Source organism: Peromyscus eremicus, unplaced genomic scaffold (genome assembly GCF_949786415.1).
Source record: "Peromyscus eremicus unplaced genomic scaffold, PerEre_H2_v1 PerEre#2#chrX_unloc_2, whole genome shotgun sequence".
Taxonomy (NCBI): domain Eukaryota; kingdom Metazoa; phylum Chordata; class Mammalia; order Rodentia; family Cricetidae; genus Peromyscus; species Peromyscus eremicus.
The window spans coordinates 1,969,741-1,995,768 of NW_026734289.1; the positions used below are offsets into that span (position 1 = coordinate 1,969,741).

The 26,028-nt window shown below is 40.7% G+C and overlaps 1 long non-coding RNA gene across 1 annotated transcript; it reads right to left on the reverse strand.

The window, feature by feature from the left end:
- Positions 1-16,580: 16,580 nt before the first annotated feature.
- Positions 16,581-18,990, reverse strand: LOC131901083 (uncharacterized). Its single transcript, XR_009376344.1, has 2 exons — positions 18,517-18,990; positions 16,581-16,795 (listed from the first exon to the last, which is right to left on the reverse strand). It is a non-coding gene; the product is annotated as an uncharacterized LOC131901083 (long non-coding RNA).
- Between the last annotated feature and the right edge of the window lie 7,038 nt (positions 18,991-26,028).

Sequence of the window (26,028 nt, forward strand, 5' to 3'; positions counted from 1 at the left end):
AAATGACATTTGGCATTCTGCTGAGGCGAATGACCTGCTGTCTCTTGTCTCTGTTTTTTGATCCACAGCCTCTTGCTAGAACATGGAGAAAGGATGGTGGCAGAGCAGGCATTATTGCTATCCACCACACACTAAAAACTGGGCCATGGGCACATACTGGTCAGTGATATTACAAGCATCCTATCTTCCCATGCAGGGCTGCAGAGGCTCTACATACTTACATACTCAAGAAATCCATACACAGGAAGGCTCAGAGGACAAGCACTAGTGCCGAGGTTAACACATGGACCAACAAAACCACAGTCTGGATCATGGTTCATCCTAGTCCCAGCAGAAAAGAAAGCTCAACAGACCTGCACTGAACGTGCTACACTCACCACAGCATGGGCTTGTGGACTTCCTTACAGATCCCTAAAGCAGAACAAGGGGAGAATCCTGGAAAGAAACTGGAAGCTACCTCCTACTGGTGTTCCTAATTGCTAACACTCCCCAGAGTCCCTCATCAGAGACTTCACCTGGGCTTCAGGATATTAGCAGTTTCCCTACTGGGTAAGCAGATTTCAAAGGCCTCAGAGAGAAAATAAACCCTCCCAGGTGGGTCCTTCCACACTTGATTGGATAGGACACTAACCAGAAGATTTGGTATTTTAGTAAAATTCTCTAATCTCTAGAGCACTTCCTGTTTTTCTTCCAAGGCACATGCTTCTATGGGTGCACTGTTCATTACATAATCAAAGTCCAGTGCAACCAAACTGTTGCTTCACAACTGGGAAATCCTGCAACCAAATACAGGTCACATTCAAACAGTAACTGTTCTTAAACAAAAAGAAACCATGGATTAGAACACAATGAAGGGTCTATGGGAGGGTATGAAAGCAGGGAATGTGAGACCAAAATGATCCATCTTAGAAATAAGACCAAAATGCTTTCACCCAAAAACTAAGGCCTAAGATTTCTCCTTCTAGGAATAGGCCAATAGTTACTGAAACAAGTCAGTCTAGATTCCAGAAACGAGGAAGTGTAATAGTACAGAGTCACAACGTAGTCATGAGGTAATGACTGCTGGACTATGGATTGTCCTCTCCCTGGTTTCCAGGGTAACTGACCACAGAAATGTCCCTACCTGAGGGCAGCCAATGAGGAATGGTGGCGGGTAACCACTCCCTTAAAAGTAAGATTAAGCCATGACTTCTAGAAAGCTCCTAGAAGCGAAACAATCAGAATTGTACCCGTACTAGCACCTCTAAATGATGTAACCTTGTGGCTTTTGCCTTTAAAAACTGAGCTTGCAGACAGGCAGGCACTTCCTCCAGCCTCCACTGTGTTGACTATATTGGACGAAGTCCCTCCTTAGGCTTGTATATCCAGAATTAAACCTTGCTTTTGCATTCTGGCATGCTCATCTTTGGTGGTCTCTCTGGGGGTCAGGATCTGGGCACAACAGGAAGACATTGTGATAATAATGTAAATATAATCCCAAATAATTTTGTTAAAAAGTTGAAACAGGCTTTATGGCCATGTGCTCCAGAAACCAGGGATTTGTATTAGAGGACACCAAGTACTATTCACACCATTTCTCTTGGGGTATACATCTTAAACCTGGAAAACACAGTCATGTTAGGCAGGGCCACACCATTCTATTCAGTTCTACTTCTTAGGTTCAAATGGTGTAACTACTCTAATTTGGTTTTACAAAATTTTAGTTCTTTGGTATCCAGATTCTTGATTGCCTGGTCTGTGGACCCATGAAATGGCCAGTCAGAACATTTATTGATCTTGTAACATTGATAACCTCACTACTCATTGCTAATGTCAACTACTATCACAGCAGGAAAGTTTTCACCCTCTTTCTTCCTCATCTCTCTCTCTGCTGTGACTACATGTGCTTTATAGTTGGCCAGTGAACTCAATTCTTACACAAGTTCCACCTCATTTGTATATGCAAAATAAAATCTAGAGAAGTTGGAGGATACTTATTCACTGGTCTATTTTTCTTTCCCACAGATCAGTCAAGGCTCATATTGGAAGGAGTTGCAGGACTTGCTTTCCAGCACTGGGAGACAGAGGCAGGATTAGGTGTTCAAAGCAAATTCTCAATTACATAATGTGAGGCAAGCCTGAGCTACAAGAGATTTTGACCTGAACCAAGGGTTCACAACCTTCCGAATGCTGTGACTCTTTAATACAGTTTCTCATGATGTGGTGACACCCAAACTATAAAATTATTTTCACTGCTACTTCATAACTATATTTTTTCCTCTTAGAATTATAATATAAATATGTGCACTTTCTGACAGTCTTAGACCTGTCCTGTGATAGGGTTATTTGATCCCCCAAAGGGAGCCATGACCTCTAAGAATGAGAAGCACTGCTATAAACTGACATAAATAAATACATAAACAAACCAGTTAAGGAAAAAATGGAATAAAATTCTTAAACTGGGAAACATAGAAAAAATTATCAGTAATGCATTAAAAGAAAATGAATATTAAAAGTGATACCAATAATAGATATTTTAAAGTAACAAAAGTGATTGAAAGCGTACGTAGCTATACTGACTTTGAATCAGAGTAGGCACCCCCATGGTAGAGTGAATACCATTTATAAGAGACTGAATGACTTTGTCACATGTAAAATGGTAGCAACTGAGTGTTGTAAGCTAACACATGGAATTATGGCCAAAGGCCTGTATCTCAAATATCTCAGCTGACTTCACTGTATCAGTAAGGATTGCACATATCTCCATAGGAGAGTTTGCTATTTGGAAACTGAATACTTAACAGTCCAAGCTATCCTCCATAAACTGTACACCACACAATAGTGTCCATCTTCATTCACATGGGAGAAATTAATACATGCAGGGAAATTATAGAGAAAGTCACTCACCATGCTCCATCATCCCTTCTTTGTAATGGAGACCCATTCAGCTCACTAGACTCAACTTCAATCTGTGATCAAGCTATTGCCTAGTCTAATGCCCACTGCTGTGTACACAGTGGTCTGTTCTCCTGTCTACAGTCATCACCACTTCTCTGCAGGCCATTTCCACTCTTCTTCCTCTTCTGGTCTGGAGAAGCCATTTTTCACACACATTTCCTTTCCTTGTTGTGCAGTGGACAATTCACTATGTGACTCAAACTGGTAATTTTAGAACCTTGTGGTGGTGCAGACATGTAATATAGAATTTAGGGTGATTAGTCAGGGGATAACAAAGGCAATGCTATGTGGGGCTACAGACAGGGTTCAAGTCCACCTCAACCAATGTAGGAGAACTTGACTCAAAACTGCTTTTCAAAAAGACTGGAGACTCCCTGTTCAAGAATTAATAAACCTCCATGGCATACCAGGACTTAATGTTGGTTGTGACCTTGTAATGGTCTCTTGAACAGCATGTTAGAGACCCGGTTTTTAGTGGAAGGATGGGCCTTTCTACTGGTTATAAACAAGGGTTGTCTCCCATGTTAAGGAATGTAGCTGGTTAATCCTGAGGAACAAACTTTTACATCTTTTCCTAGTAATTTCTCATCAGCATGGTTACCATACTACTTATCTTTGGGGTATTTGTGATGCAGCCCTATCTTACCTAAATTCTATTTTGTGAATTAATGTCTCCTAAGTGTTGTGCCCAGATTGTGACCCCCAGAGAGACCATTAAGGACGAGCAAGCCGGAATGCAAAAGCAAGGTTTAATTTCGGGATATCCAAATGCAATACAAGCCTAGGCAGGGACTTTGTCAAACAGATCCAATGCAGTGGAGGCTGGAGGAAGTGCCCACTTATCTGCAAGCTCAGCTTTTAAAGGGAAAAATCACAAGGTTACATCATTTAGGGGTGCTAGTATGGGTACAATTCTGATTGGCTCGCTTCTAGGGACTTCTAGAAATTACTTCTAAGGGAGTGGTTGCCTGCCACCATTTCTCATTGGCTGCCCCCAGATGGGGGCATCTGGTGATTACACAGTCCCTATGGAAACTAGGGTTGGGACATTCTATGATCTAGCAGTTGCCTAGGGGGCCAGGGAGAGGACATTCCATACTCCAGCAGCCTTTACCTCCTGACTACTTTGTGGCTCTGTACATTTACACTTCCTGATTTCTGGAATCTGAACTGACTGGTTTCAGTAACTTCTGGCCTGTTCCAGTAACTTATGCCCTGTAGCTAAAAAGGAGCAGTCTTAGGCCTTTAGTTTTGGGTTGAAAGTATTTTGGTCTTATTTGGTTCCACACTAAGAACTGTGAAGACCATGTACCATCAGTTCTATTACCATCATTTTTACTCTTCTACATCACAGTTGAACATTAGAGTGCAACTTTAATCAGGAAATACTGTTTACAAGCTCCTAAAATTAATTCCACATGGATTTTAAATCTTAATGTTAAATGCTGAAAGTGTAGAACTTCTGGAAGATAAGGGATGGACCAGTTCTCTTTGAGTTTGGAAATCTATGTTCCGTAGAAACAACACACACGGTGCTGGCATTTCACAGTGATATCAACAAGGACATTTCAAAGCACAGTCCTGCTCTCAGTGTTCTGCACAGATGCAGCCAACAGAGTGAAGTTATTCAGAGGCTGCCAGCCAATCTCAACAATTGCAAAGACTTTGCAGGACCATGAAGATCCACACTGGAGAAGGCAGGAAGAGCAGCACCATGCTAGAAAATGCAGGACAAGAACAAGCAGAACTCTGCATCTGACCACTTCCTCCCACCCAGCAAGGGAAGGACCTGACACACCTACTCCCATTTCTCAACTGAGCACTTCTCCCAGTCTAGGGACAGCAACCCCTCACTCATCATATTGTGGTTCTCCAGCTGGGCCATGCCCTTTGCTCAGCTTGCAACAGCAACACTCATAGCACAGCACACACAACTACTAGAGACATGTAGCTCCAGTTTTCCTGCCTGGCCCACAGTCAGGACAAATCTCTCTCACCTGCCAGTCCCACAGCCTCAGACCCGACCAAGTAAACACAGAGACTTAATATTGGTTACAAATTGTATGGCCACGGCAGGCTTCTTGCTAACTGTTCTTACAGCTTAAATTAATCCATTTCTATTAATTTATACCTTGCCACGTGGCTCATGGCTTATCGGAATCTTCACATGCTGTTTGTCATCATGGAGGTTGGCAGTGTCTCTCTGACTCAGCCTTCCACTTCCCAGCTTTATTCTCCTCCTTGTCCCGCCTACACTTCCTGCCTAGCCAATGGCCAATCAGTGTTTTATTTATTGACTAATTAGCAACACATTTGCCATACAGAACATCCCACAGCACTTCCCGCCCTTTTTTTTTTCAAAAGGAAGGTTTTAACCTTAACAAAGTAAAATTACATATAATTTGGGAATTTGGGCATAGCTTCTCTTACTACTTCCTGCTGGAGGGGGGCGCTGTATCTTATGAGGACACAAAGAAAATTTTAGGATTATGGAATAGTCCATGAGGCTGTATTGTCTGAGCCAGTTGCCTTCAAATCATTCTGGATGTTGGATCATCTGGGCCCTGGTGTCATCGGAGACCTTTCAGGGGGTCTTGGCTGGTCACACCTGATGTATCTTAATCTGGAACAAATCCATAGCCTTTGGCTTTCTGTGGGAACAAAAGCAGAGTCTCCTTTCCAAAGCAACATATCCTTACATCCAAATTTTGAAGTCAAGATATCTTTAAAATATGCATATTGGTTTAACTCAGCTTCCTTTACAATCAAATATCTCTCTGAAGTTAAGAATCCCAAAGACAACACAATCCAGATTCTCTGTGTAATATTCATCTTTACGTGGCTTATATTATTTATATTAATTTTACTGTCTCTTTAAAGACTTTATTTTTTAAAACTATGTATTTGTTTCACTGACTGTATATATCACCTTTTTTGACTCTTTCAAGCCTACGTATCTTTTACACACATTGTAAACTATTACATCTGAATCTGTCTTATTGTGAATCTATTGCTTTAACCTGCAGCAGCTGTGGCTGCTGGCTCCGCCCACCTCAGCTTCCCAACATGGCGGTGGTAGTTTACCGCTAGCTCTGGGAGTTATTGTGGGTCTATGATTTATCCAAGCAGCATGTAGCCCAGAAACCTCTTTTTTTTTTGTTTTGTACTAGCAAAGTCTAAATCCACCGTGCAGCTTAATGTGCCAATTGCAGAGGCCTCATTCCTGCCATACTGCAGGTCCAGCACACGCGCTAGGAACTCACCAGTAGCTCAAACCGGCAGCTGGGGCTCATTTGAGAGAGAGAATTAGAAACTGTTTTTAGCTCCGTTTTAGAATCTTTTCTCAGGTTTTAGGTGGAAACTCTTGCCACCACGTTGGACGCCATTGGTAGCTAAAGTTTTTCTGCCTGGCCCACAGTCAGGACAAATCTCTCTCACCCACCAGTGCCACAGCCACTCAGACCTGACCAAATAAACACGGAGACTTAAATAGGTTACAAACTGTATGGCCATGGCAGGCTTCATGCTAACTGTTCTTACAGCTTAAATTAATCCATTTCTATAAATCTATACCTTGCCACATGGCTCGTGGCTTACCAGCATCTTCACATGCTGTTTGTCATTGTGGCAGCTGACAGTGTCTCTCTGACTCAGCCTTCCACTTCCCAGCTTTATTCTCCTCCTTGTCCCGCCTACACTTTCTGCCTAGCCAATGGCCAATCAGTGTTTTATTTATTGACTAATTAGTAACACATTTGCCATACAGAACATCCCACAGCAGAAACATTAAATACTTTATGTGTGTATTCAAAGAGATATTTTCATGTGTCTGGTAGAAATGTAATAAAGTAGGATAATCAGCAATCAGTTGTTTATCTTATATCATAGCTTTATTACATATATACATACATATATATATGTATATATATATATATATATATATATATATATATGTATTTGAAGTTCTGAGCATCTTCCTTTCCCAATCAGTTATTCACTTGGCACATCATATTGAAGTATTGCCCTGTAAGGGAATTTTCCAGAGATGCCAGATAATGTAATAGCAATAAGATTTTTTTAGTTTTTTTTTTATTATAGAGAGATTTTCTATTCATTTTACATACCAACCACAGATTTCCCTGTCCTCCCTTCTCCCACCTCCCAGCCTTCAACCCAACCCAACCCCATTCCTTCCTCCTCCAAGGCAAGGTCTCCCATGGGGAGCCAGCAGAGCCTAGTATATTCAGTTGAAGCAGGTCCAAGCCCCTTCTCCCTGTACCATGGCTTCTCAAAGTGTGTCACCATAGGAACTAGGCTCTAAAAAGCTGGCTAATGCACTAGGGACAGGTCCTGATCCCACTGCCTGGGTGTCCCCTAAACAATTCAAGCTAAACAACTGTCTCACCTATCAAGAGGGCCTAGTCCAGTACCATGGCGTCTCCTCAGCTTTTGGATCACCGTTCATGCATTTACACTACTTTGGCTAGTTGTCTCTGTACTTTTTTCCATCATAGTCATAGAATTCCTTGTCTCTCTCATCAATAGGACACCTGGAAATTGGCCTGGCACCTGGTTGTGGATCTGTTGATCTGCTTCCATGAGTCACTGGATGAAGGTTCTATGATGATTGTTAGAGTATTTAACCATCCAGTCCCTGAGTAGGCCAGCTCAGGCACTTTCTCGACTATTGCCAGTACTCTAAGGTGAGATCATCCTTGTGGGTTCCTGAGAACTTTCCTAGCACCCTGTTTTTCCATATTCCCATGATGTCTTCATTTATCATAGTATCTTTTTCCTTGCTCTCCCACTCTGTCCCTTTCCAGCTTGACCATCCCATTCCCCTGTGTTCCCATTCCCCATTCCTTGCCCTCCATTACCCCATTAATACCAGTTTGCTCATGTAGATCTCATCTATTTCTTCTTTGCAGGGCTATCTATGTGTCTCTCTTAGGGTCCGTCTTCTTAGATAGCTTCTCTGGAGCTGTGGGTTGTATTCTGGTTATCCTTTGCTTTACATCATGACTGGAGACATGAGATCCTCACTCTTTACTAAACTAGGTCTAGGAATCCCTTTTGTTGCTGACAAATCTTCTTTATTCATGAGGGCAAGCTGTAAGGTATAAAAAGCAGCTTGTTATATAATTCAAATCTCTGAGAATCTAATTTTAAGCTTTTGAGCCAACAGTCTTACCTGTTCTCTCACAAGAATAAATATTTCTATAGTATACAGAATGTTATCTTCTTTCCCAATTCATGAGCTCTCTGAGTTCAAACCAATCTTAGATTATAAGTAGGCCTTATGCTCCTCATTATTGCACCTGTGATCATAAAATATATTAAATAGACAGTATCTCTATGTATGGAAGAGCATGGATGGAAGACTTTTTAAATTTTGACCCTGCAAGACCCGTACGGGATTTTTAGCATGTTGGTGTATAATGCCATCAAAGTTAAAAAGAAACAATCCTTTCAAGGTGCATCTTTGCTGGTAAGCCACAAAGGTAATGGAAAATGGACAAAGGAAGCTATTCTAATTTCACTGGTTTGAAACAACATTCCATTATAGTATAGACATCTCCTAATAATGTTCACCCAGAGAAAAGACACTGCCTTCTGCTCATTGATACTCCAAATCCACTAGCAAAACCAGATGCCAGCAAGCAAAGCAAGCTACAATTTTTCCACCATCTTCTATTAATAATGTGTACGAGGTTCACTTGTAGTAATTTTTCCTGACATGAGGTTAGTCTGTGAACTAAATCTTCAGCTCTTGTAAAGAAGAACATTTCATAGAAAAAAATGAAAGAAAGGAAGAAAAGAGGGAAGGAAGAATGAAAGAATAAAGGAAGGAAGGAGGAAATAAAGTAAAAAGAAAGAAAAATATGAAAAGGAAAATAAATTGAATATGAGTATAGTGAGTAATAATAACAGATAATGGATGAAAAGTGGGTGAGGGAAAGTAGGTAGGAAAGAAGAATCAAGGAAGGAGAAAGGAAAGGCAGCTAGAACAGATAACTGAGAAGATAATATTTATGATATTAGAAATGTATATGCTTATAAATGATTTAGATTTTATTTAAAAAATGACTAATAAAAGAAGCCATGAATGTATAAACAAAGTGATATATGTGGTATTGTTCACACATAGAAAGAGGATTTTAATATAGTGTAATGCAATCTAAAAAAAAGAACTATATCAGGTACCATATTTTCCTATTCCATTGGAAAGAATATTTCTCCCATGCCCAACATCCCTGAGTTTCTGCTAGATTGTTATGTAGGACTGTGGCCTCCTGGGTTTTTTCTCATGCAAATTGGCATAGCAATTGTTGGATTATTTAGCTCCTGTTTGGGTATTCATATTGTTAAAATTTTATCAAATGGATAGAACATAAAAACATAAATGGGATGTTTGTGCATCCACAAATCAAGGGGACATAACATAATCATATAATAATCTCAATGGCCAAACAAAAACAAACACTAGGAGAAATACCAGTATTCTTTCAACTTCATGGGAAGAGAGAAGAACAACCTGGATATGTTGGGTTCTCTTTAAATGTGGAATGGTTTAGTTTAAAGAACCAAAGAACAGCTAGGGACACTGACTGTGGCTCTGTAAATTTGTATCTCCATTTTCTATCAAGTGTGAAGAAAGAAAGCCCAGGCAGCTTCTCTTCTTACCTAAGCTCCATTTGTAGACTCCTTGGGTGATAATTTTTGATTTCCTGCTATATACAACAACTATTATAACTGTAAGACTGTTTTTCTCTTTCTGTTTGGTCAAGAATTCAAGAGCCCTGCATGCTTTGGGAATGTACACTGTCCACCAGTTCCACAGATCTTAAATCCCCTTGGATGTCCTGGAGAATGCAGACTCCATTACTTGCAATCTCTCACATGAAGTCAAAGGAAAATAAACCTGAGTGTATTACTAAGACAACTCGGTTTCAGCATAGAATTTCCATAGAATAAACATAGGTTTACTCACTTGATTCTAAGACAAGAGTCACTCTTCTAGTGTCAATGGAAGCTCCACAATTTACAGTAACTATAAATATTGAAAAATTAATGTAACCCCATTATTAGCAGTAAGAGGGTCCAGAAACATCACAATAAATATTGTCAACATTGGCCTAGAGCCAGAGACTGAGACTTCTCAATAAGTAACAATAGCATCCTAGCTTGAACAGTGTGGCAGGAACCTCACCTATCTTCAGACCCCAAGTCCAAAACTGACACAAAAGGCCCTCACCTTTCACAGATGGTACTGTCCCCATTCATCTAGGGTTTAACAGTGCATCAGATAGGTTAAGTTGGGCACCTGTCTCAGAGAAACGCAACTCCCACTTCAATCTCAATCTACTAAAAGAAATGGCTTAAAACCTTGTAGAAAGAAGGTAACAATAGAACAACTGTTACCCTGGAAGATAACTCTGAGGCTTTTATTTCTTATTCCATAGTTTACTTCTTAGTTAGTGGAACATCCACCCAGAAAAGGCTCTGAACATCTTTTGCTCAGGCAGTATTCAGTGGGATTAGGTACCCTTTATTAAGTACTAGTGCCAGGTGTAAGGGTAATTTCAAAGGATTTTGCCATGGCCTGATTGGAATCACCTCCCACTTTGTGCACAATAAAGGTTGTATGGTACACATATTTTGGATAATAAAGTGTCCTAAGAAAACACTGTATCTCAGCTGCTCCCTGCTTGTTTGTGCCATGATCTGGGCAGAGAGAATCCCACCTGGGTTGCCAGGCAACAATATTGATCTCACAGTCTGTCACAATAGCCCCATGGCAAATCAACCTCTCCCAAACATGACCTCACTTTATATCCTCATTTCTCTACTCGTGAAAACACAAGTCTCTCTGTGAGTTATAAGTATTTTTCCTTCTACCTTTAATATGGCTGTAGTAAACCAAGCATTATTAAAGGCATCCTTTTTTATCCCAGTAGTTTGTTGAACATTAAGACATGGTCCATATAATCTACTTCTCATATCAGGAGAATGAAAACAACCCCACTCTTGTGCCCATTAATTTCTCAGGCCTTTGTTACTATACCCCTTTTTAAATGTTAATATTTTTCCCCCTGAGACTGTGTGTCTATTATGAATAAATTAAGTTTTTAAAAATCACTGATAATTGCAGTAATTTCTCATATGACGTTACTGGTGATTAAAAGAGAAACCTTTAGAGTAAGTTTTACTATTACATCAGTCATTCAAATATCAATAATTTGAGTAAATTATAATGTCATTATGCCACAAATAAATTATGCAGTACTATCTAAAGGCTTTGCAGAATATGGATAAAACTAGAATTTTAAAAGCTTGGATAAGGCAGCTTAAATTTTCTAACACCCTTCGGTTTTGCCTGTCATAGCCTACAATGATGTCATTTTTCTCCATGGGTGAAATTGAGTACTGCTATCTTGAAAACTCTATTTATTAAAAAAATTTTGTATTGAATAATAGAAAAGAATCCTTTCATTCAGAATGTATTCATCTTTGGTGCACTTACGGTAGCTAAACACAAAGATTGCAATGTATCCTGTAAATGTATCCTATAAAAACAGACAAAAATAATAAGTTAGAAGAAAGCATTCCCAAAACCAAAGCAAGAAGAAGAGAACTGGGAAGGTTGAGTATAAATGTATGTGAGAGAGTCCAAGTACATCATTAGACTAAAAATATTTAAGTAAAAACTATCTTAAAAAATTAAAACTTATTGTAAAGGAGATATAATAAACTGATAGTAATTATTTTATAACGAGATAATTCTGACTTTTAAGTGTCTTACATTCCAATTAGAAGAAATAGCCTGACAGAATAGACTATGTAAGTGAAAGAGAGCAGTTTTTGGAGGTTATTGCTCTTTTGATGGTCCTCCATCCAGCTCCTAAGTAAATCATACATCTAGGCTTATTCTTTTTTATGAGTACCCAGCCCTTAATTTGGCTTAATTTCCAGCCAGCTTTTCTTAAATTAACCCTTTTATCTTTTGCCTTTGGCTTTTCTTGTTCTCTAAAATCTGTAATTCTTACTCTTACTCTGTGGCTTGCTATGTAGCTGGGTGGCTGGCTTCTGGAGCCCTCCTCCTCCTCCTCTGACTCCTTGATTTTAGATCTTTCTACCCAGTTTTCTCCTATATATACCCTGAGCCTGCAAGTCCCACCTATCCTTTCTCCTTTCTTGCTATTGGCCAGTTCTTTATTAAATCATCAGGTGTTTTACACAGTCACAGTAACATAGCTTCACAGAGTTAAACAAATTCAACATGAAAAAAGCAGTACACCTTAAAATAATATTCTATTACATAGAGCTATTTGGTACCTACAACAAATGAACTTCAGTGCCAAAGTAATAGGCAAAAAATCACATGTGGAAACAAACAGGTATAACCATACTGATAGTCCACAATGTACACTTTAAAGTTAAATTAGTGAATGAGAAAATGAAGGGCACTACATATTGATAAAGTGAGAAATTCAACAAGAGTCCATAAACATATGTTCTTGTGACATTGATGTTCCCAATTTTATAAAGCACTCACTACAAAATATGAGATAACAGATAGAATTCATCATTATTTTGGGTGATTTCAATACATGATTATATCAGTTATCAAAACAAAAGGAAAGCAATGAACAACTGATATACAAATAAATGGACTGATTTAACATTTACAGAACTTTTATGGAACAGTAGCAGAATTCATTTTTATCAGCAGCCTGAGCAGTTACTTTTCAAAATGGTTTTATGCAAAGCAAATCTTCTCAAAAACAAGGTAATTGAAATAATTTTTATTTTTATAAGATCACAATATAAAAAATACAAAATAGAACAAAAATGAACTATAGGAAATATGTAAGCACATGGAGGCTAGAAAACAAAACACTGAACAATCGGTGAGATGCTAAAGAAATTGGGAGTGGATTCCAAAGTTTTTAGACACAAATGGTGGTAGGAATAGAGTATAACATTCTTGAAATGTATGAAAATATCAGCGCATTGGAATCTACAAAAAATAAAGTGTTGCAAAAGGGAAGTCGAAGTCTATTTGATATAAAGGTATACATTTAAAAATTAGGGACTAGTAGATGGTTCAGCAAGTAAAGGTACATGCCAACAAGTCTGAATTCAATTCCTGGGAAACATGGTAGAATAAAGGCATTGAACACTAGTAAACTATTCCCATCCACCATCTACATGTGAGTTATAGTGTGTGCACAACTGAGTGAACACTATGTGTGTGAGTTCATTCACAAATAACTATGTGTTGAAAATGTAAAAATGAAATATTATTAGTCAGAAAGAAACAAGAAGGATTAGAACTCAAGTCAATGAGTTCTGAATCTCAACCCATACAGCACAAGAGAATACTCAGCCAATACTAATAAAATCAAACCTGACAAATCATACCAAAGAACCAGTAAAACACTCAGTTCTATAAAAGGATCATTGTATATAACACACTCCTCTAATAAGAATGACACCACTTCAAGTTAAAAGACCACACAAATGGAAGGATGAATGGAACCTCACAATTAGCTGGGTCAGGGACCAGAAGCTTCAGAAACAAAAATCACTGATGCTGGGTGAGGGGGCAGAGCTCAAGACCTCTCAGCATGGCAGAGCTACATTCTGACATGGAGAGTAAAACAGTCCCTCAGCTATGATATGGGCATCACGTTGAAAAGTGACAATACATTCAGTCTTCCCTAGTGTTATTGACACTGTGGTTCCAACATTTTGGAGAGTATCAGATAGGGAATTTGGTGAACAATGATGGGAGAGGACAAAAAAAAAAAAAGAGAACAGAACACACAGTAAACACTGCTGCCTAACTCCCACTGAGGTCTCTATAAGTGTGAACCAACAGCTTGTCAAAGTGAAGAGACCACCTTGGCATGCAGAGAATGGGAGGAAGAAGGCCACATGCCACCCAATGAGGTGACAAAGAGAATGACTCACTTGACCTTTGCAGGGGGCTCTTCTACTTGCAAGCTGCTATCCCCACTGTGATCATATATAAACCCTGGAAAGCAAATGTGCAAAAAGCAAATGGTGCTGGACTTTGAACTTACTCCCTCAAGGCTGTTCATAGCACCTCTCTCCTCATAATGACGTGAAGGTGTGTGATGTGTGACTGATCCTTCTCCATCATTGGATTTCAGCTTCAGGCAGAGAAGCAGGGATTGATTGTCAAATGATTCTCACAAAAGACTCACTTCCCAGAACTACTGGTGCATGGACAAAATAAATAAACAATTGACTGTCATGAAAATGGTGATGGGGTTGAATGTGTGTGTGTGTGGGGGGATGTGTATGAGTAAACTGATAAAGTAAACACAAGTGGGTTAAATGTTAAACAGGCTAATGTTACAGGAGGAAATGGTGCTGGACCTAACCTTGACCCAGCTGCTTGTTCTTACCTGCTCTTTCTGTGTCTGGGGGTCTCTGACATTTTCCTCTTGTCCAATGGTAGAGAAAAGGGAGTTCCCGAAGGAATCATACTATTTCTGAAAACTCCAACAACAAAAGAAATCCAAGAACCTATAGTAAGAAAACAGATTCCCCATCTACTCTTCTCTGACCATGGAAATGGGAAAATATCAGCAAGAAGAGGACAAATCCCATCTGAGTGAGGGTAGGAGACACTAGTGGTGTAGCAATCCTATGGCAATAAACCCCTGCACAAAACCGTACATGATATCCATCTCGTGTTGCAAACTGGATTTCTAAGTGTCATGACTCATTTGGTGATGGAATTACTCCTTCAAAGTGGAGGCATCTCAGATACTCTGCATAACAGATATTTACATTATGATTGATAACAGTAGTGATTACAGTTATGACATAGCAAGAAAAATAATTTTATGGTGAAATGTCAAAACATGAGGAACTATACTTCAATGTTCACGACATTAGGAAGGTTAAAAATAGTAGTTCTGGAGGCTATTAAGTATGACAATATGGGGTTGTGAGTAGCTAACAGTCTCTTTCACTATTGGCAATGCTGAGAATGAGAAGCATAAGACAAAGCACTACTTGCTAAGGAAGCTTGCTAAGAGGCAGAAAGGCTGGAGCCAGAGCTTCAGACTCTGCAGTACAGCAACAAGGAAAGCCAGAGATGGCCATTGCACAATGTTGTGGTCCCCTGAAATGCAGGCACTTAACAATGGAAGACTGAATCCTCGGCCAGACCATTTAATTTCTCTGAGGCCTTGGTGTTCTCATTCTTTAAGCTCTGCATGTGTGACATGACCTGCTCATGCCCCATCTTGAGCTTTTCATAGAAAGAATTTGCCTGGTAGTAGGTCCTGGACCTAGAGGTAATGAACTCCATGAACATAGTCCTCAAGTATCACAGGAATTCAGGGTGTGTTCTAGACTACTGGATGTCACGGGATGTCACATCTTGTCTCCTAAGTGCTGGGAACTTCTGGTACTTATTAAACTTGCTATTGTAGGGACAAGGAGCTGGCTAAAGAAACCCACCCTGACCCTGGAGCCCAGAACTAGGGAGGAAAGACTCAGATCAGGGCAGAAAGAAATACAGTTTGTCTCAGTCAGATCAGAGCCGTCTCTGCCCCTGGCCAACTGACTTGTGAAATCAACCAATCACAGAGCAGAACAGTAGAACTGTGGGCCCCAAGTCAACCCGAGGTTGACTGCACCTCCAAAACATCCAGTATAAACCGCCCTGCCTGGTCAGTTTAAAAAAAATGGCTTTTCTGTCCACCCTGGTAGAGGCAGCTACTCTCCTGGACTCCTCCTTCCCAAATAAATATCTTTCTCAAAAGAATTTTGGGTGTGATGGTCTTCATTCACTGGCATAGAGAAGATCATTGTTGAGATGTCCCCCAGTGTACAGAGCAAGAGGGAGCTGAAAGGGCAGAGCAAGGAGGAACTGAACAGAAGATCTTTGCTGAGACGTCCCTCAGTGGACAGAGCCATAAAGAGCTAAAAAGTGACACTTTTCTCCAGTGCCAGAGGATATTGCTACATTTCTCCAGGGGTTTTCCCTTTTGCAGAGTGAAGTAAAAAAAGCCACAGCATAGGCAAGAGAAGCAGAGCTCAGCTCAGAAGCCCCCTTAAGAGGGGACTGAGCAAAGCTCAGCTGTAGCAGCTCTCCAGGAGAAGAGTAGGATTGTTGTATCCTTCAGGGAGATCATCCCCCATCAGTTCCAGGCCTGAATTTCCCAAAAATTCAGAAAATTGTCCTTTCCATGGTCGGGCTGCTTCTTTGCAGTTCCAGCCATCAGAGCAGTGCACAACAGCTCCAGGTCTCTGGGACACCTTCAGGGCAGAGCTGTTGTGAATAGATTGAGGTGTCCAGGATACCTCACCCTCCAGGGCTGAACAGTCCCTTGCAGTTTCAGCCATCAGAGCTGTGCTAAACAACTTCAGGTGTCCAGGACACCTTCAGGGCAGAGCTGCTGTTCTGAGCAGCTCAAGGTGTGTGGGGTACCTCATCCTCCAGGGCTAAACAGTCTCCTTGCAGTTCCAGCCATCAGAGCTGTCCTAAGCAGATCAAGGTGTTGCCTGACTCCCCAGGTAGTCAGGACACCTTTCCCCAGAGTTGGTGCAACAAATTTACTTATATTGTTCTTACCAAAACCCAGGACGAACCCACAGATTTGCAAACAATTTACTTACACCTATTCTGAGCCTACACCTGTAGAGGCAGGCTGTTTAGATGATGGGAGGTGGAGCTGCATGAGCTCTCTCAGGAGGCTTGCCAAAATAGCTGTCTAAGAATTTCCCTAGTGTCTACTCCACAGGTGTGTATTCTCCAGAGTCGATGAAAACGTTTCTCCTATCTTCAAAATGAAATTCTCAATGATGGGACCTGTCACAATGGAGACCAAAGTAACATCATGAACAGTTTTGTGGATGGGACTCAACATCATGACAGATTTATAAACTCCCCAAGTGAATATCTATGTGCCACTAAAGAAAGTACACTGGCAGAACTATAATACTCAAAGTGGTGCTCCCAATTTTCACCAAGGTATCACCTGGGAACTGTGAGATAGGGAACTGCTCATACCCAACCTCAGATCCCTGATTGCAGGGACTAGAGGGAGATACATGCACAAACACATAGAAAAATACACAACATATACACATGTATGTGAGAGACAGAGAGACAGAGAAAGAGATACTTAGAGAGACAGAGAAAGAGAGACTGAGTGAAAGTGGGAGAACTCCATCAATTGGATGCTGAACAAATGCATGCAGATGTGTCCTCTCAGAGGGGAACAAAAGGAGCAGGGATCAGTCTCAGTTCCTGTATCCACAAATTTAGATGAGTGACCAGGCCTTTCCAAGTGCTGCTTGGAGAATCAAACGCACAAGGCCTTTTTAAGCAAGTAACAAAAAATTAACTCAAACTCACAGCAACTAACATCTCACACTAGCGAGCACTTGATAGAATCTCTTCAAATGCATACTGGGAACTCACATACTACTGCCTCAGTCCATAAGTACTATGACTCATGCCACAGGCTCTGTTTTTGTTTCTTTTTAGAGGAAGCAGAATAGTCTATGTCCTCATGACTTTCCTGTCCACATTTGAGGTTCTGCCTTTGGGAACAATTCAGAGACATGATTTTGGGCAAAGACATACCCTGAAGATGCACCCTACCAGAAACACAGACCTTATATAAAATGAATTAATGATGACAGAGTGGACCTGAGATTGAAACCTCAGGGTTTGAAAGAATGAATACGTATTTTTCATGCTCTCTTCTGTGATAAAGATCAGGCGATCTCACTGCTAATTTCTTTCAATAGTCATTTGCTGTAGCTGACCAGTTAGTCTCTGGACCTTCTGCTTCACCTGCATCTTGGTGAGGAAGGTTTGGTGGGATGGTGGCTCCCTGGTGCTCCTTGTGGGTAAATGAAGATAAATTAACTTGCAGTATGACAAGGCAAAGTGTATCGACAGACCACCCTCAGTCCTAATCAAATGTTTGAGAAAGTTTGTTTACCAATGACTTGGTGACACCCCAAATTATTTTGTTCCATGCTTCAGATGCCCCATCTGGGGATCTCAGCTGTCTTCTCTATTTGAAGGGAAGTGGTTATCTCAGCTCTCTGGTTCTCTCTGCCCTCATAACACATGCTCCAAGTAACCAAGTAGATAGCCTCTTCAGGCTTATTCACATCTGCAGACTCAGAATTTATCTTGGCTGCAGAGTCTGCAATCCTGTGGGTTCACAAGTCAGCAGAAAATTGCAATAGTTCATAATCACCCCAGTAATTTAGAGTTTCCCCAAATATCTTGAGAGGTCACTAACCATATATCTATTGATGGAGAAGACATATAAGGGCAGAACATGGTCACCAGACTCAACAAGTCACCTAACTGACAACTCAGGAACACAGAGCAGCTGGGAAGTACTTAAAGTTAGCCAGTGTGGTTGAAGTAGAGTGATGTCCTGCCTTGAAATGGGCTCACCTCATTAATCCCTCCCTCTTTAATGTTGGTCTCATGTTCAATCACCAATGCCTATCCTCCAAAAGGAATGAAAACCAAGAGTTCCCAGCATAAAGCTTTGATCTTACCAGTTCCTGACTTCTGAAGCAAAACAATTTATATCCTGGAATCCTTGAATTTCAAGAGCCATGACAAGCAGGGAAGTTCTGTTGGTTTTCAGAGACTCCAACTTTCTTTTCCCCACTACTGGAAGATTCAGCTCAAGCCCACTTCCTCCAGGAAGCTTCCCTTTTCCTGTACAGAACTTATTGCACCATTCTCTTGATCATTTCTTCCTTGATGTTTTACACGGAGGCTGAAGATCAGCTTTCTTCTGTCACTCTCTGTTCTCTCTACCCTCTCCATTCTCTTTCCAATTTAGACTCTTCAGTATTCCATCATGTTCATCAGTAAATGGTGAAAGCACTGATTATACTTCCCAAGGACAGTGGGTGTTGCCACAACATAGTGACATCACAGAGGATGCCAGGGCTCTCCAGGATACAATAGAATGTCTAGGGAAGAGCTGCAGATGTCATGGGAACTGACATTGCTTCCCTGCTAATGAGCTTTCCTTACACTAGAAGTCAAGTTGACCTTTGCAGGAGCCTCTGCTGGGATACAAGAGAAGCCCTTCAGCACCCCCTTCATCCAAAGCCAGAGATCCCTCCCTGATTGATTGAACATCCTCCTGTTCTTTCTCTGTGTAGAACTGAATCTTTATCTCCTACTGAAATTTTATGTACACAAGGTAATAATATCACAGAAATTAATATATGCTGAAGTTCATCATAAGTACCTGCAACTGAGGTGACTGGCTACACTAGTGGAAGCCCATGAACTGTGGACTGGTGGCTGTGGAGCCCCCATGAGACTGGACTAGGTCCTCTGGATACAGAAGATGGTTGTTTTGCTCGAACTGTTAGAGAGACACCTAGGCAGGAGATTGGGATCTATCCATGGTCAATGGGCAGGCTTTTGGAACCCAGTGCCTGTGGTGTGACACCTTGAACAGTCTTGGTTTAGTGTGGAGGGTGTTGGACCTGCCTAGGCTCAGTTTGCTGGGCTTTGCTGATTGCCCATGGGAGACCTTGATTTGGGGGATGTGGGAATGTGGAGTGGCTTGGGAGAGAGGGATGGGGGTCGGTAGAGGGAGGAGGGGGGCTCTGTGGACAGCATGTGGGGTGAGTAGTAAATTTCTTAATAATGAAAAATGAAAAAAACAAAACAATACAAAAAGATGTAAAATCAAAAAAAAAGTACCTACATCTCCTTATCTCCTTAGCCACGACTTTATAGACTTAATGCTGACTGAGAAGGACACTTGTTAAACAACTTCCTGGTAAAGCATCTACAGGAAACAGCTAGGCAGAGTTATGCTAGAGGAAGAGGCTGATACAGCCTAGGAACAAGTACCCATAGGAGCGTGATATGGTCAGGGAGCCCAATGTGACTAAAATCTGTGTCATCAGCATGTGTGTAGTGGGTTTTGTACTCTCTGTTCAGTAGCTCAAAGTGGTCTGCTGTTACTGGGTAGTAAAGGTGGCCAGATAGCTGGAGTTTTCCACACAGAACTTGAGTTTCCCTTAGAGCAAAGGACATTCAGAAAAATCCTTTGCAAGCCCCTTCATAGTTAGCAACATAGACACTTGGGTTCCACTGGACACTCTAGATCAATGGTTATTTTTTTCCAATTCTCTGACCCTTTAAATCTTTAAATAGCATGAACAGTAGTTCCTCGTGTTGTGGTGAGCCCTAAACATAACTGTTTCATTGTTTCTTAACTTTAATTTTGCTACTGTTTTTTAAAAGATTTATTTATTTATTATGTATACAGTATTCTGTCTGCACATATCCCTGCAGGCCAAAAAAGGGCACTGGATATCATTACAGATGGTTGTGAGCCACCATGTGGTTGTGGGGAATAGAACTCACGATCTTTAGATGAGCAAGCAGTGCTTTTAACCTCTGAGCCATCTCTCCAGTCCTAATTTTGCTACTGTTATGAATCGTAATTCAAATATTTGATGTGCATTATATCTGATATGCGACCCCCAATGGGGTGGTGACCCACACAGGTTGAGAACCACATCTCTGAATGCAGGCAGAAATCTCCTCAAATCCTGTCAGCGATGCTGGGGAATGTAATTCTTAGTTTTGAGACAAACTTTCTCTGTGTAGCTGTGGAGCCATTCCTGGAATTCACTTTGGAGAACAGCCTGGCCTTGAACTCACAGAGATTGGTCTACATCTGCCTCCCAAGTGCTGGAATTAAAGGCGTGCAGCCCCACCTCCTGGCAATTCTTAGTTTTTATTATCAGACTGAATCAAACTAGTCACCTGGGACGAGGGACCCTCAATGTGCAATTATATTGATCAGATTTACTTTGAGCAGGTCTCTGTGGGATTTTATTGTTAATTGAGATAAGAGTCCCTAAAATGGGCAGAATCATTTCATTGTCTGCAACCTGTACTGTGTACATATGAAAAAGCTAGAGCATAAGCATAAGCAAACAGGCAGCATGCGTACATTTGTTTATCTCTGCTCTTGGCTGTGGATGTGATATGATTAGCTGAATCCCTATCTTGATTTTCCAAAAATGGAACTATTACCTGAAATTGTTGGCTATGATCAATTCTTCCCATTCTAAGTTGCTGTACCTGATAACTCAGTGTAATAAAGATGTTAAGAAAGTACTCCAAAAAAAAAGTACTCTATGACAGTGGGGTTTTCACAGGTGTGTGAGATGTGTATTTCATGAAATGCTCAACAGCACCATATCTGTTTCAGAAGAAAAGATCCTACTTCCTCCTGAACCCAACCTGTGTTTCCCTGTCACAGTTTTACAAAGACACAGAGACACCCATAGACTCACAAACCACTTCACCCTGTCAACAAAAGTGCCCTGATATTGTCTTGCCAAATCAAGTACCATGCTAAATTCTTCTAATGTGTTATATACAAGCTTCACTTCAATGAATGTATTTTTCTTTGAATTTCCTGACCATTAAAATTTTCAGATATGGGAAATTGGGTTTGAATTTAGAGCCTTGACTATGAATTTCAATCTTATGCTATGTCCTTCTGTAAAGGTCAGAAGACGCTCCATAAACCTGAGAACAAAGTAGCACCTTAAATTCTAGGTATGTGGGGGTGTAAGTAGTGACAGGCAATGTGTCCACTAGTTACCTTAGGTTGGAGATGGATGACACAGCCTAGGCCTGATGTATACAATTCCCTGTGAAAACTTCTCAGTATCACTCTAACTCCTGTGCCTCTTCATTAAGGTTTCTGTAAACAGATCTTTGACAAATTTCCTTCTTCAAAGGTAAATAGACCTTATCAGTTGTAAAAGTCACTTTGATTTTGTCCTTCTCCTCCTAGGACCTGTAACAGGGCCTTTTGAGCTACATCAAAGGCTATCCAACGAGTATAAAGTCTGAAATAAACAGAGGTACAGGTTTAGAATGCAGGTCTGAAGAATAGAGTGCAAAACAAGGGCAGGACAGTGGGCACACCCAGGAAATTCTTGGTTATGTCTTTGGCAGTTTAGTCTCTCTGCATGTCAGTTTCTTCTACCTAGAGAAAGATGGGTTGGGATACACCATGGAGATGATTGCTATCTCAAGGCATGACTTATAAAATCACTTCCTTCATAAGTGGGACTTTGTTTTTTTGTTTGTTTGCACATTTTTGGGGGGATGGGGGTGATGAGCTAGCATTTATATGAGCTAAGCTGCACATCTCTTTCTAGTGAACGTCTTTTTCTGGGAACAGAAAAATCAGGTCCTAAACTTACAAAAATGCTGAAAATAATGCTTTAGAGCAGGGAATCACTTGACTTGGTTGAAAAAAATTACCACTTCACTTCATGACTGTTATCAAATATTGTGTGTGGCTCCTGTCCTTTGTCATTTGGAAAGACTCAGCAGCTAGCTACTCTTTATTGATTAAGCACTTTTCAGATGCTAAAAGCAAAGAAGATGGAGAGCGAAGTTTGAAATGAACATGTTTGATCCTAAATATAGAGCTGTGTTTGCCTGTTTCAATCTCAGAATTCTAATCCTTATCTGGCTAATCTCACAACAAATAAATGACACCTGTGTCCATTGGTGTATTTTTTTTTTTTTGGTTTTTCGAGACAGGGTTTCTCTGTGTAGCTTTGTGCCTCTCCTAGAACTCACTTGGTAGCCCAGGCTGGCCTCGAACTCACAGAGATTCGCCAGCCTCTGCCTCCTGAGTGCTGGGATTAAAGGCATGCGCCACCACTGCCCAGCCGTTGGTGTATTTTAATAGAAGCACATAAACAATTTTGGTGACTTATTAGAACTCATGTAGTATATATGAAGTCCAGCTATTAATATTTTATTCTCTCTTGCTATTCTTATTTGGAAGGTTTGTTTGTCTGAGTAGGGGTGAACCACCCCAATTTAAATGAGACAAAATTTTTTTTTAAAATAAACTCCTGTAACAGAATATGTTTGGGAGTTGTAAAAGTTTTTCCATTGAAAAAAATCAGAATTTAGGAGGATCCTGTTACATGCTGGGGGCAGAAATCAGAGTCAGCAAAGCTTGCAAAATAGATTTTTTTCTTTTAGCACTTTGATAGAAGAAGCACTTCATTTTTTAAAATTTTATAATTAATTTAATTTTACATATCAGCCATGTATTCCCCTCTCCTCCCTCCTCTGGTTACCCCCCTTGCTCTGCCCCCAATCAACCCCCCATTCCCATCTGCTCCAGGGCAAGGCCTCCCCTGGGGATTCAGCTCAGCCTGGTAGATTCAGTCGAGGCAGGTCCAGTTCCCTCCTCCTTTCACCCAGGCTGAGCAAAGTGTCCCAGCATAGGCATCAGGCTCAAAAAAAAAAAAAAAAAAAAAAAACAGCTCATGCATTAAGGACAGGTTCCTGTCCCTCTACCTGAGGGCCTCCTGAATAATTCAAGCTAATCAACTGTCTCACTTATCCAGAGGGCCTGATCCAGTTGGGGGCTCCTCAGCTATTGGTTCATAGTTCATGTGTTTCCCCTAGTTTGGCTATTTGTCCCTGTGCTTTTTCCAATCATGGTCTCAATATCTCTCGCTCATACAATCCCTCTTCTCTCTCACCGATTGGATTCCTGGAGCTCCACCTGGGGCCTGGCCTTGGATCTCTGCATCCACCTCCATCAGTCATTGGAGAAGAGTTCTAGCATGACAGTTAGGGTGTTTAGCCATCTGATCACCAGAGAAGGTCAGTTCGGGCTTTCTCTTGACCATTGCTAATAGTCTATTGTGAGGGTATTTTTGTGGATTTTTGGGGACTTCTCTAGCACTTTGCTTCTTCCTATTCCCATGGTGTCTTCATTTATCATGGTCTCTTTTTCCTTGTTCTCCCTCTCTGTTCTTGATCCAGCTGGGAACTCCCACTCCCCTAAGCTCTATTTCCCCCAACATTTGCCCTTCATTACCCCCCCTCACATCCAGTTTGCTCATGTAGACCTCATCCATTTCTCTGTTGTTGGGTGATTCCTGTGTCTTTCTTAGGGTCCTGTTTTCTAGGTAGCCTCCCTGGAGTTGTTAGTAGCACTCTAGTCATCCTTCATTTTACATCTATTATCCTCTTATGAGTGAGTACATACCATGTTTGTCTTTCTGAGTCTGGGTTACCTCACTCAGGATGATTTTTTTCTAGATCCATCCATTTGCCTGCAAACCTCATGAAGTCATTGTTTTTCTCTGCTAAGTAGTACTCCACTGTGTATATGTACCACATTTTGTTTATCCATTCTTCATTTGAAGGGCATCTAGGTTGTTTCTAGGTTGTGGTTATTACAAATACTGCTATTAACATAGCTGAGCCTGTGCCCTTGTGCTACGATTGAGCATTCCTTGCATATATGTCCAAGAGTGGTATAGCAGTGACTTGGGGGAGATTGATTCCCAATTTTCTAAGAAATCGCCATTTTGATTTCCAAAATGGAAAAGTACAAGCTTGCATTCCCACCAACAATGTAGAAGTGTTCCCCTTGTTCCACATCCTCTCCAGCAGAAGCTGTCTTCAGTGTTTTTGATCTTAGCCATTCTGACAGGTGTAAGGTGGTATCTCACAGTCCTTTTGATTTTCATTTCCCTGCTGATTAGGGATGTTGAGCAATTCCTTAAATGTCTTTCAGTCATTTGAGCTTCCTCTGTTGAGAATTCTGTTTAGCTCTATAGCCCATTTCTTAATTGGACTGTTGGGCATTTTAATGTCTAATTTCTTGAGTTCTTTATATATCCTGGATATCAGCCCTCTGTCAGATGTGGGGTTGGTGAAGATCTTTTTCCATTCTGTAGGCTGTTGCTTTGTCTTGTTGACTATGTCCTTTGCTCTACAAAAGCTTCTCCGGTTTGAGGTCCCATTGATTGATTGCTTCTCTCAGTGACTGTAATACTGGTGTTCTATTTAGGAAGTGATCTCCTATGCCAATGAATTCAAGACTACTTCCTACTTTCTCTTGTATCAGATTCAGAGTAACTGGATTTATGTTGAGTTACAAATATATATATATATATATATGTTATATATATTATATATATAAATTTTGATATAAAATTCATACTGTAAGGAAAGTTTGAGGAATCAAAACAGAATCAAAGTATTATGAGAACAGTGGCAATAGAATTGTCCTTTAATTTTGGCTTTCTTCTGTCCCATATCATTTGATTCTTCTGACATGATACAGAGATTTTGCATTTTCTTTTTAACATGTTTGGCTTTAAAGAAGGAGAGACACATTCTCCAACTCCAAAGCCAGTTTTAATTTTTAATTGAAGTGGGACTACATAAACACCATTTGTGATAAGTGTTTGTAGAGAAGAGCAGAAACAAACATTTAGGGAGACATAAAATTTAAGTGTGATGTAATACCATTAAACCAAGTTACTTTAAATGGGTTAGTCATGCTGGTTGAGGAACAATCACCTCTTCTAATTGAGAGGTCTGTCTTGTTCAAATCAAACATTTATCTTTTTTTTTTTGTGGAGCTGAGGATCGAACCCAGGGCCTAGCTCTTGCTAGGCAAGCACTCTACCATTGAGCTAAATCCTCAACCCCATAATTTTTTGTTGTTGTTGTTTTTTTTCGAGACAGGGTTTCTCTGTGTAGCTTTGTGCCTTTCCTGGATCTCCCTCTGTAGACCAGGCTGGCCTTGAACTCACAAAGATCTGCCTGGCACCGGGCGGTGGTGGTGCACGCCTTTAATCCCAGCACTCGGGAGGCAGAGCCAGGCGGATCTCTGTGAGTTCGAGGCCAGCCTGGACTACCAAGTGAGTTCCAGGAAAAGGCGCAAAGCTACACAGAGAAACCCTGCCTCGAAAAACCAAAAAAAAAAAAAAAAAAAAAAAAGATCTGCCTGGCTCTGCCTCCGGAGTGCTGGGAATAAAGGCATGGGCCACCACCGCCCAGCCCATTATCAATTTTGATGGTATTTATAGCTTATCTTCTCTGTAGAAACAAAAGCAAAATCTCATCCCAAATGTAAGACATATATATCCTGGTTTCCATTCTGAGGTTAGCACATCCTTAAAATATACAGGCTGATTTAACTCTGTATTTTTTTTCTATTGTCTAATGTCTCT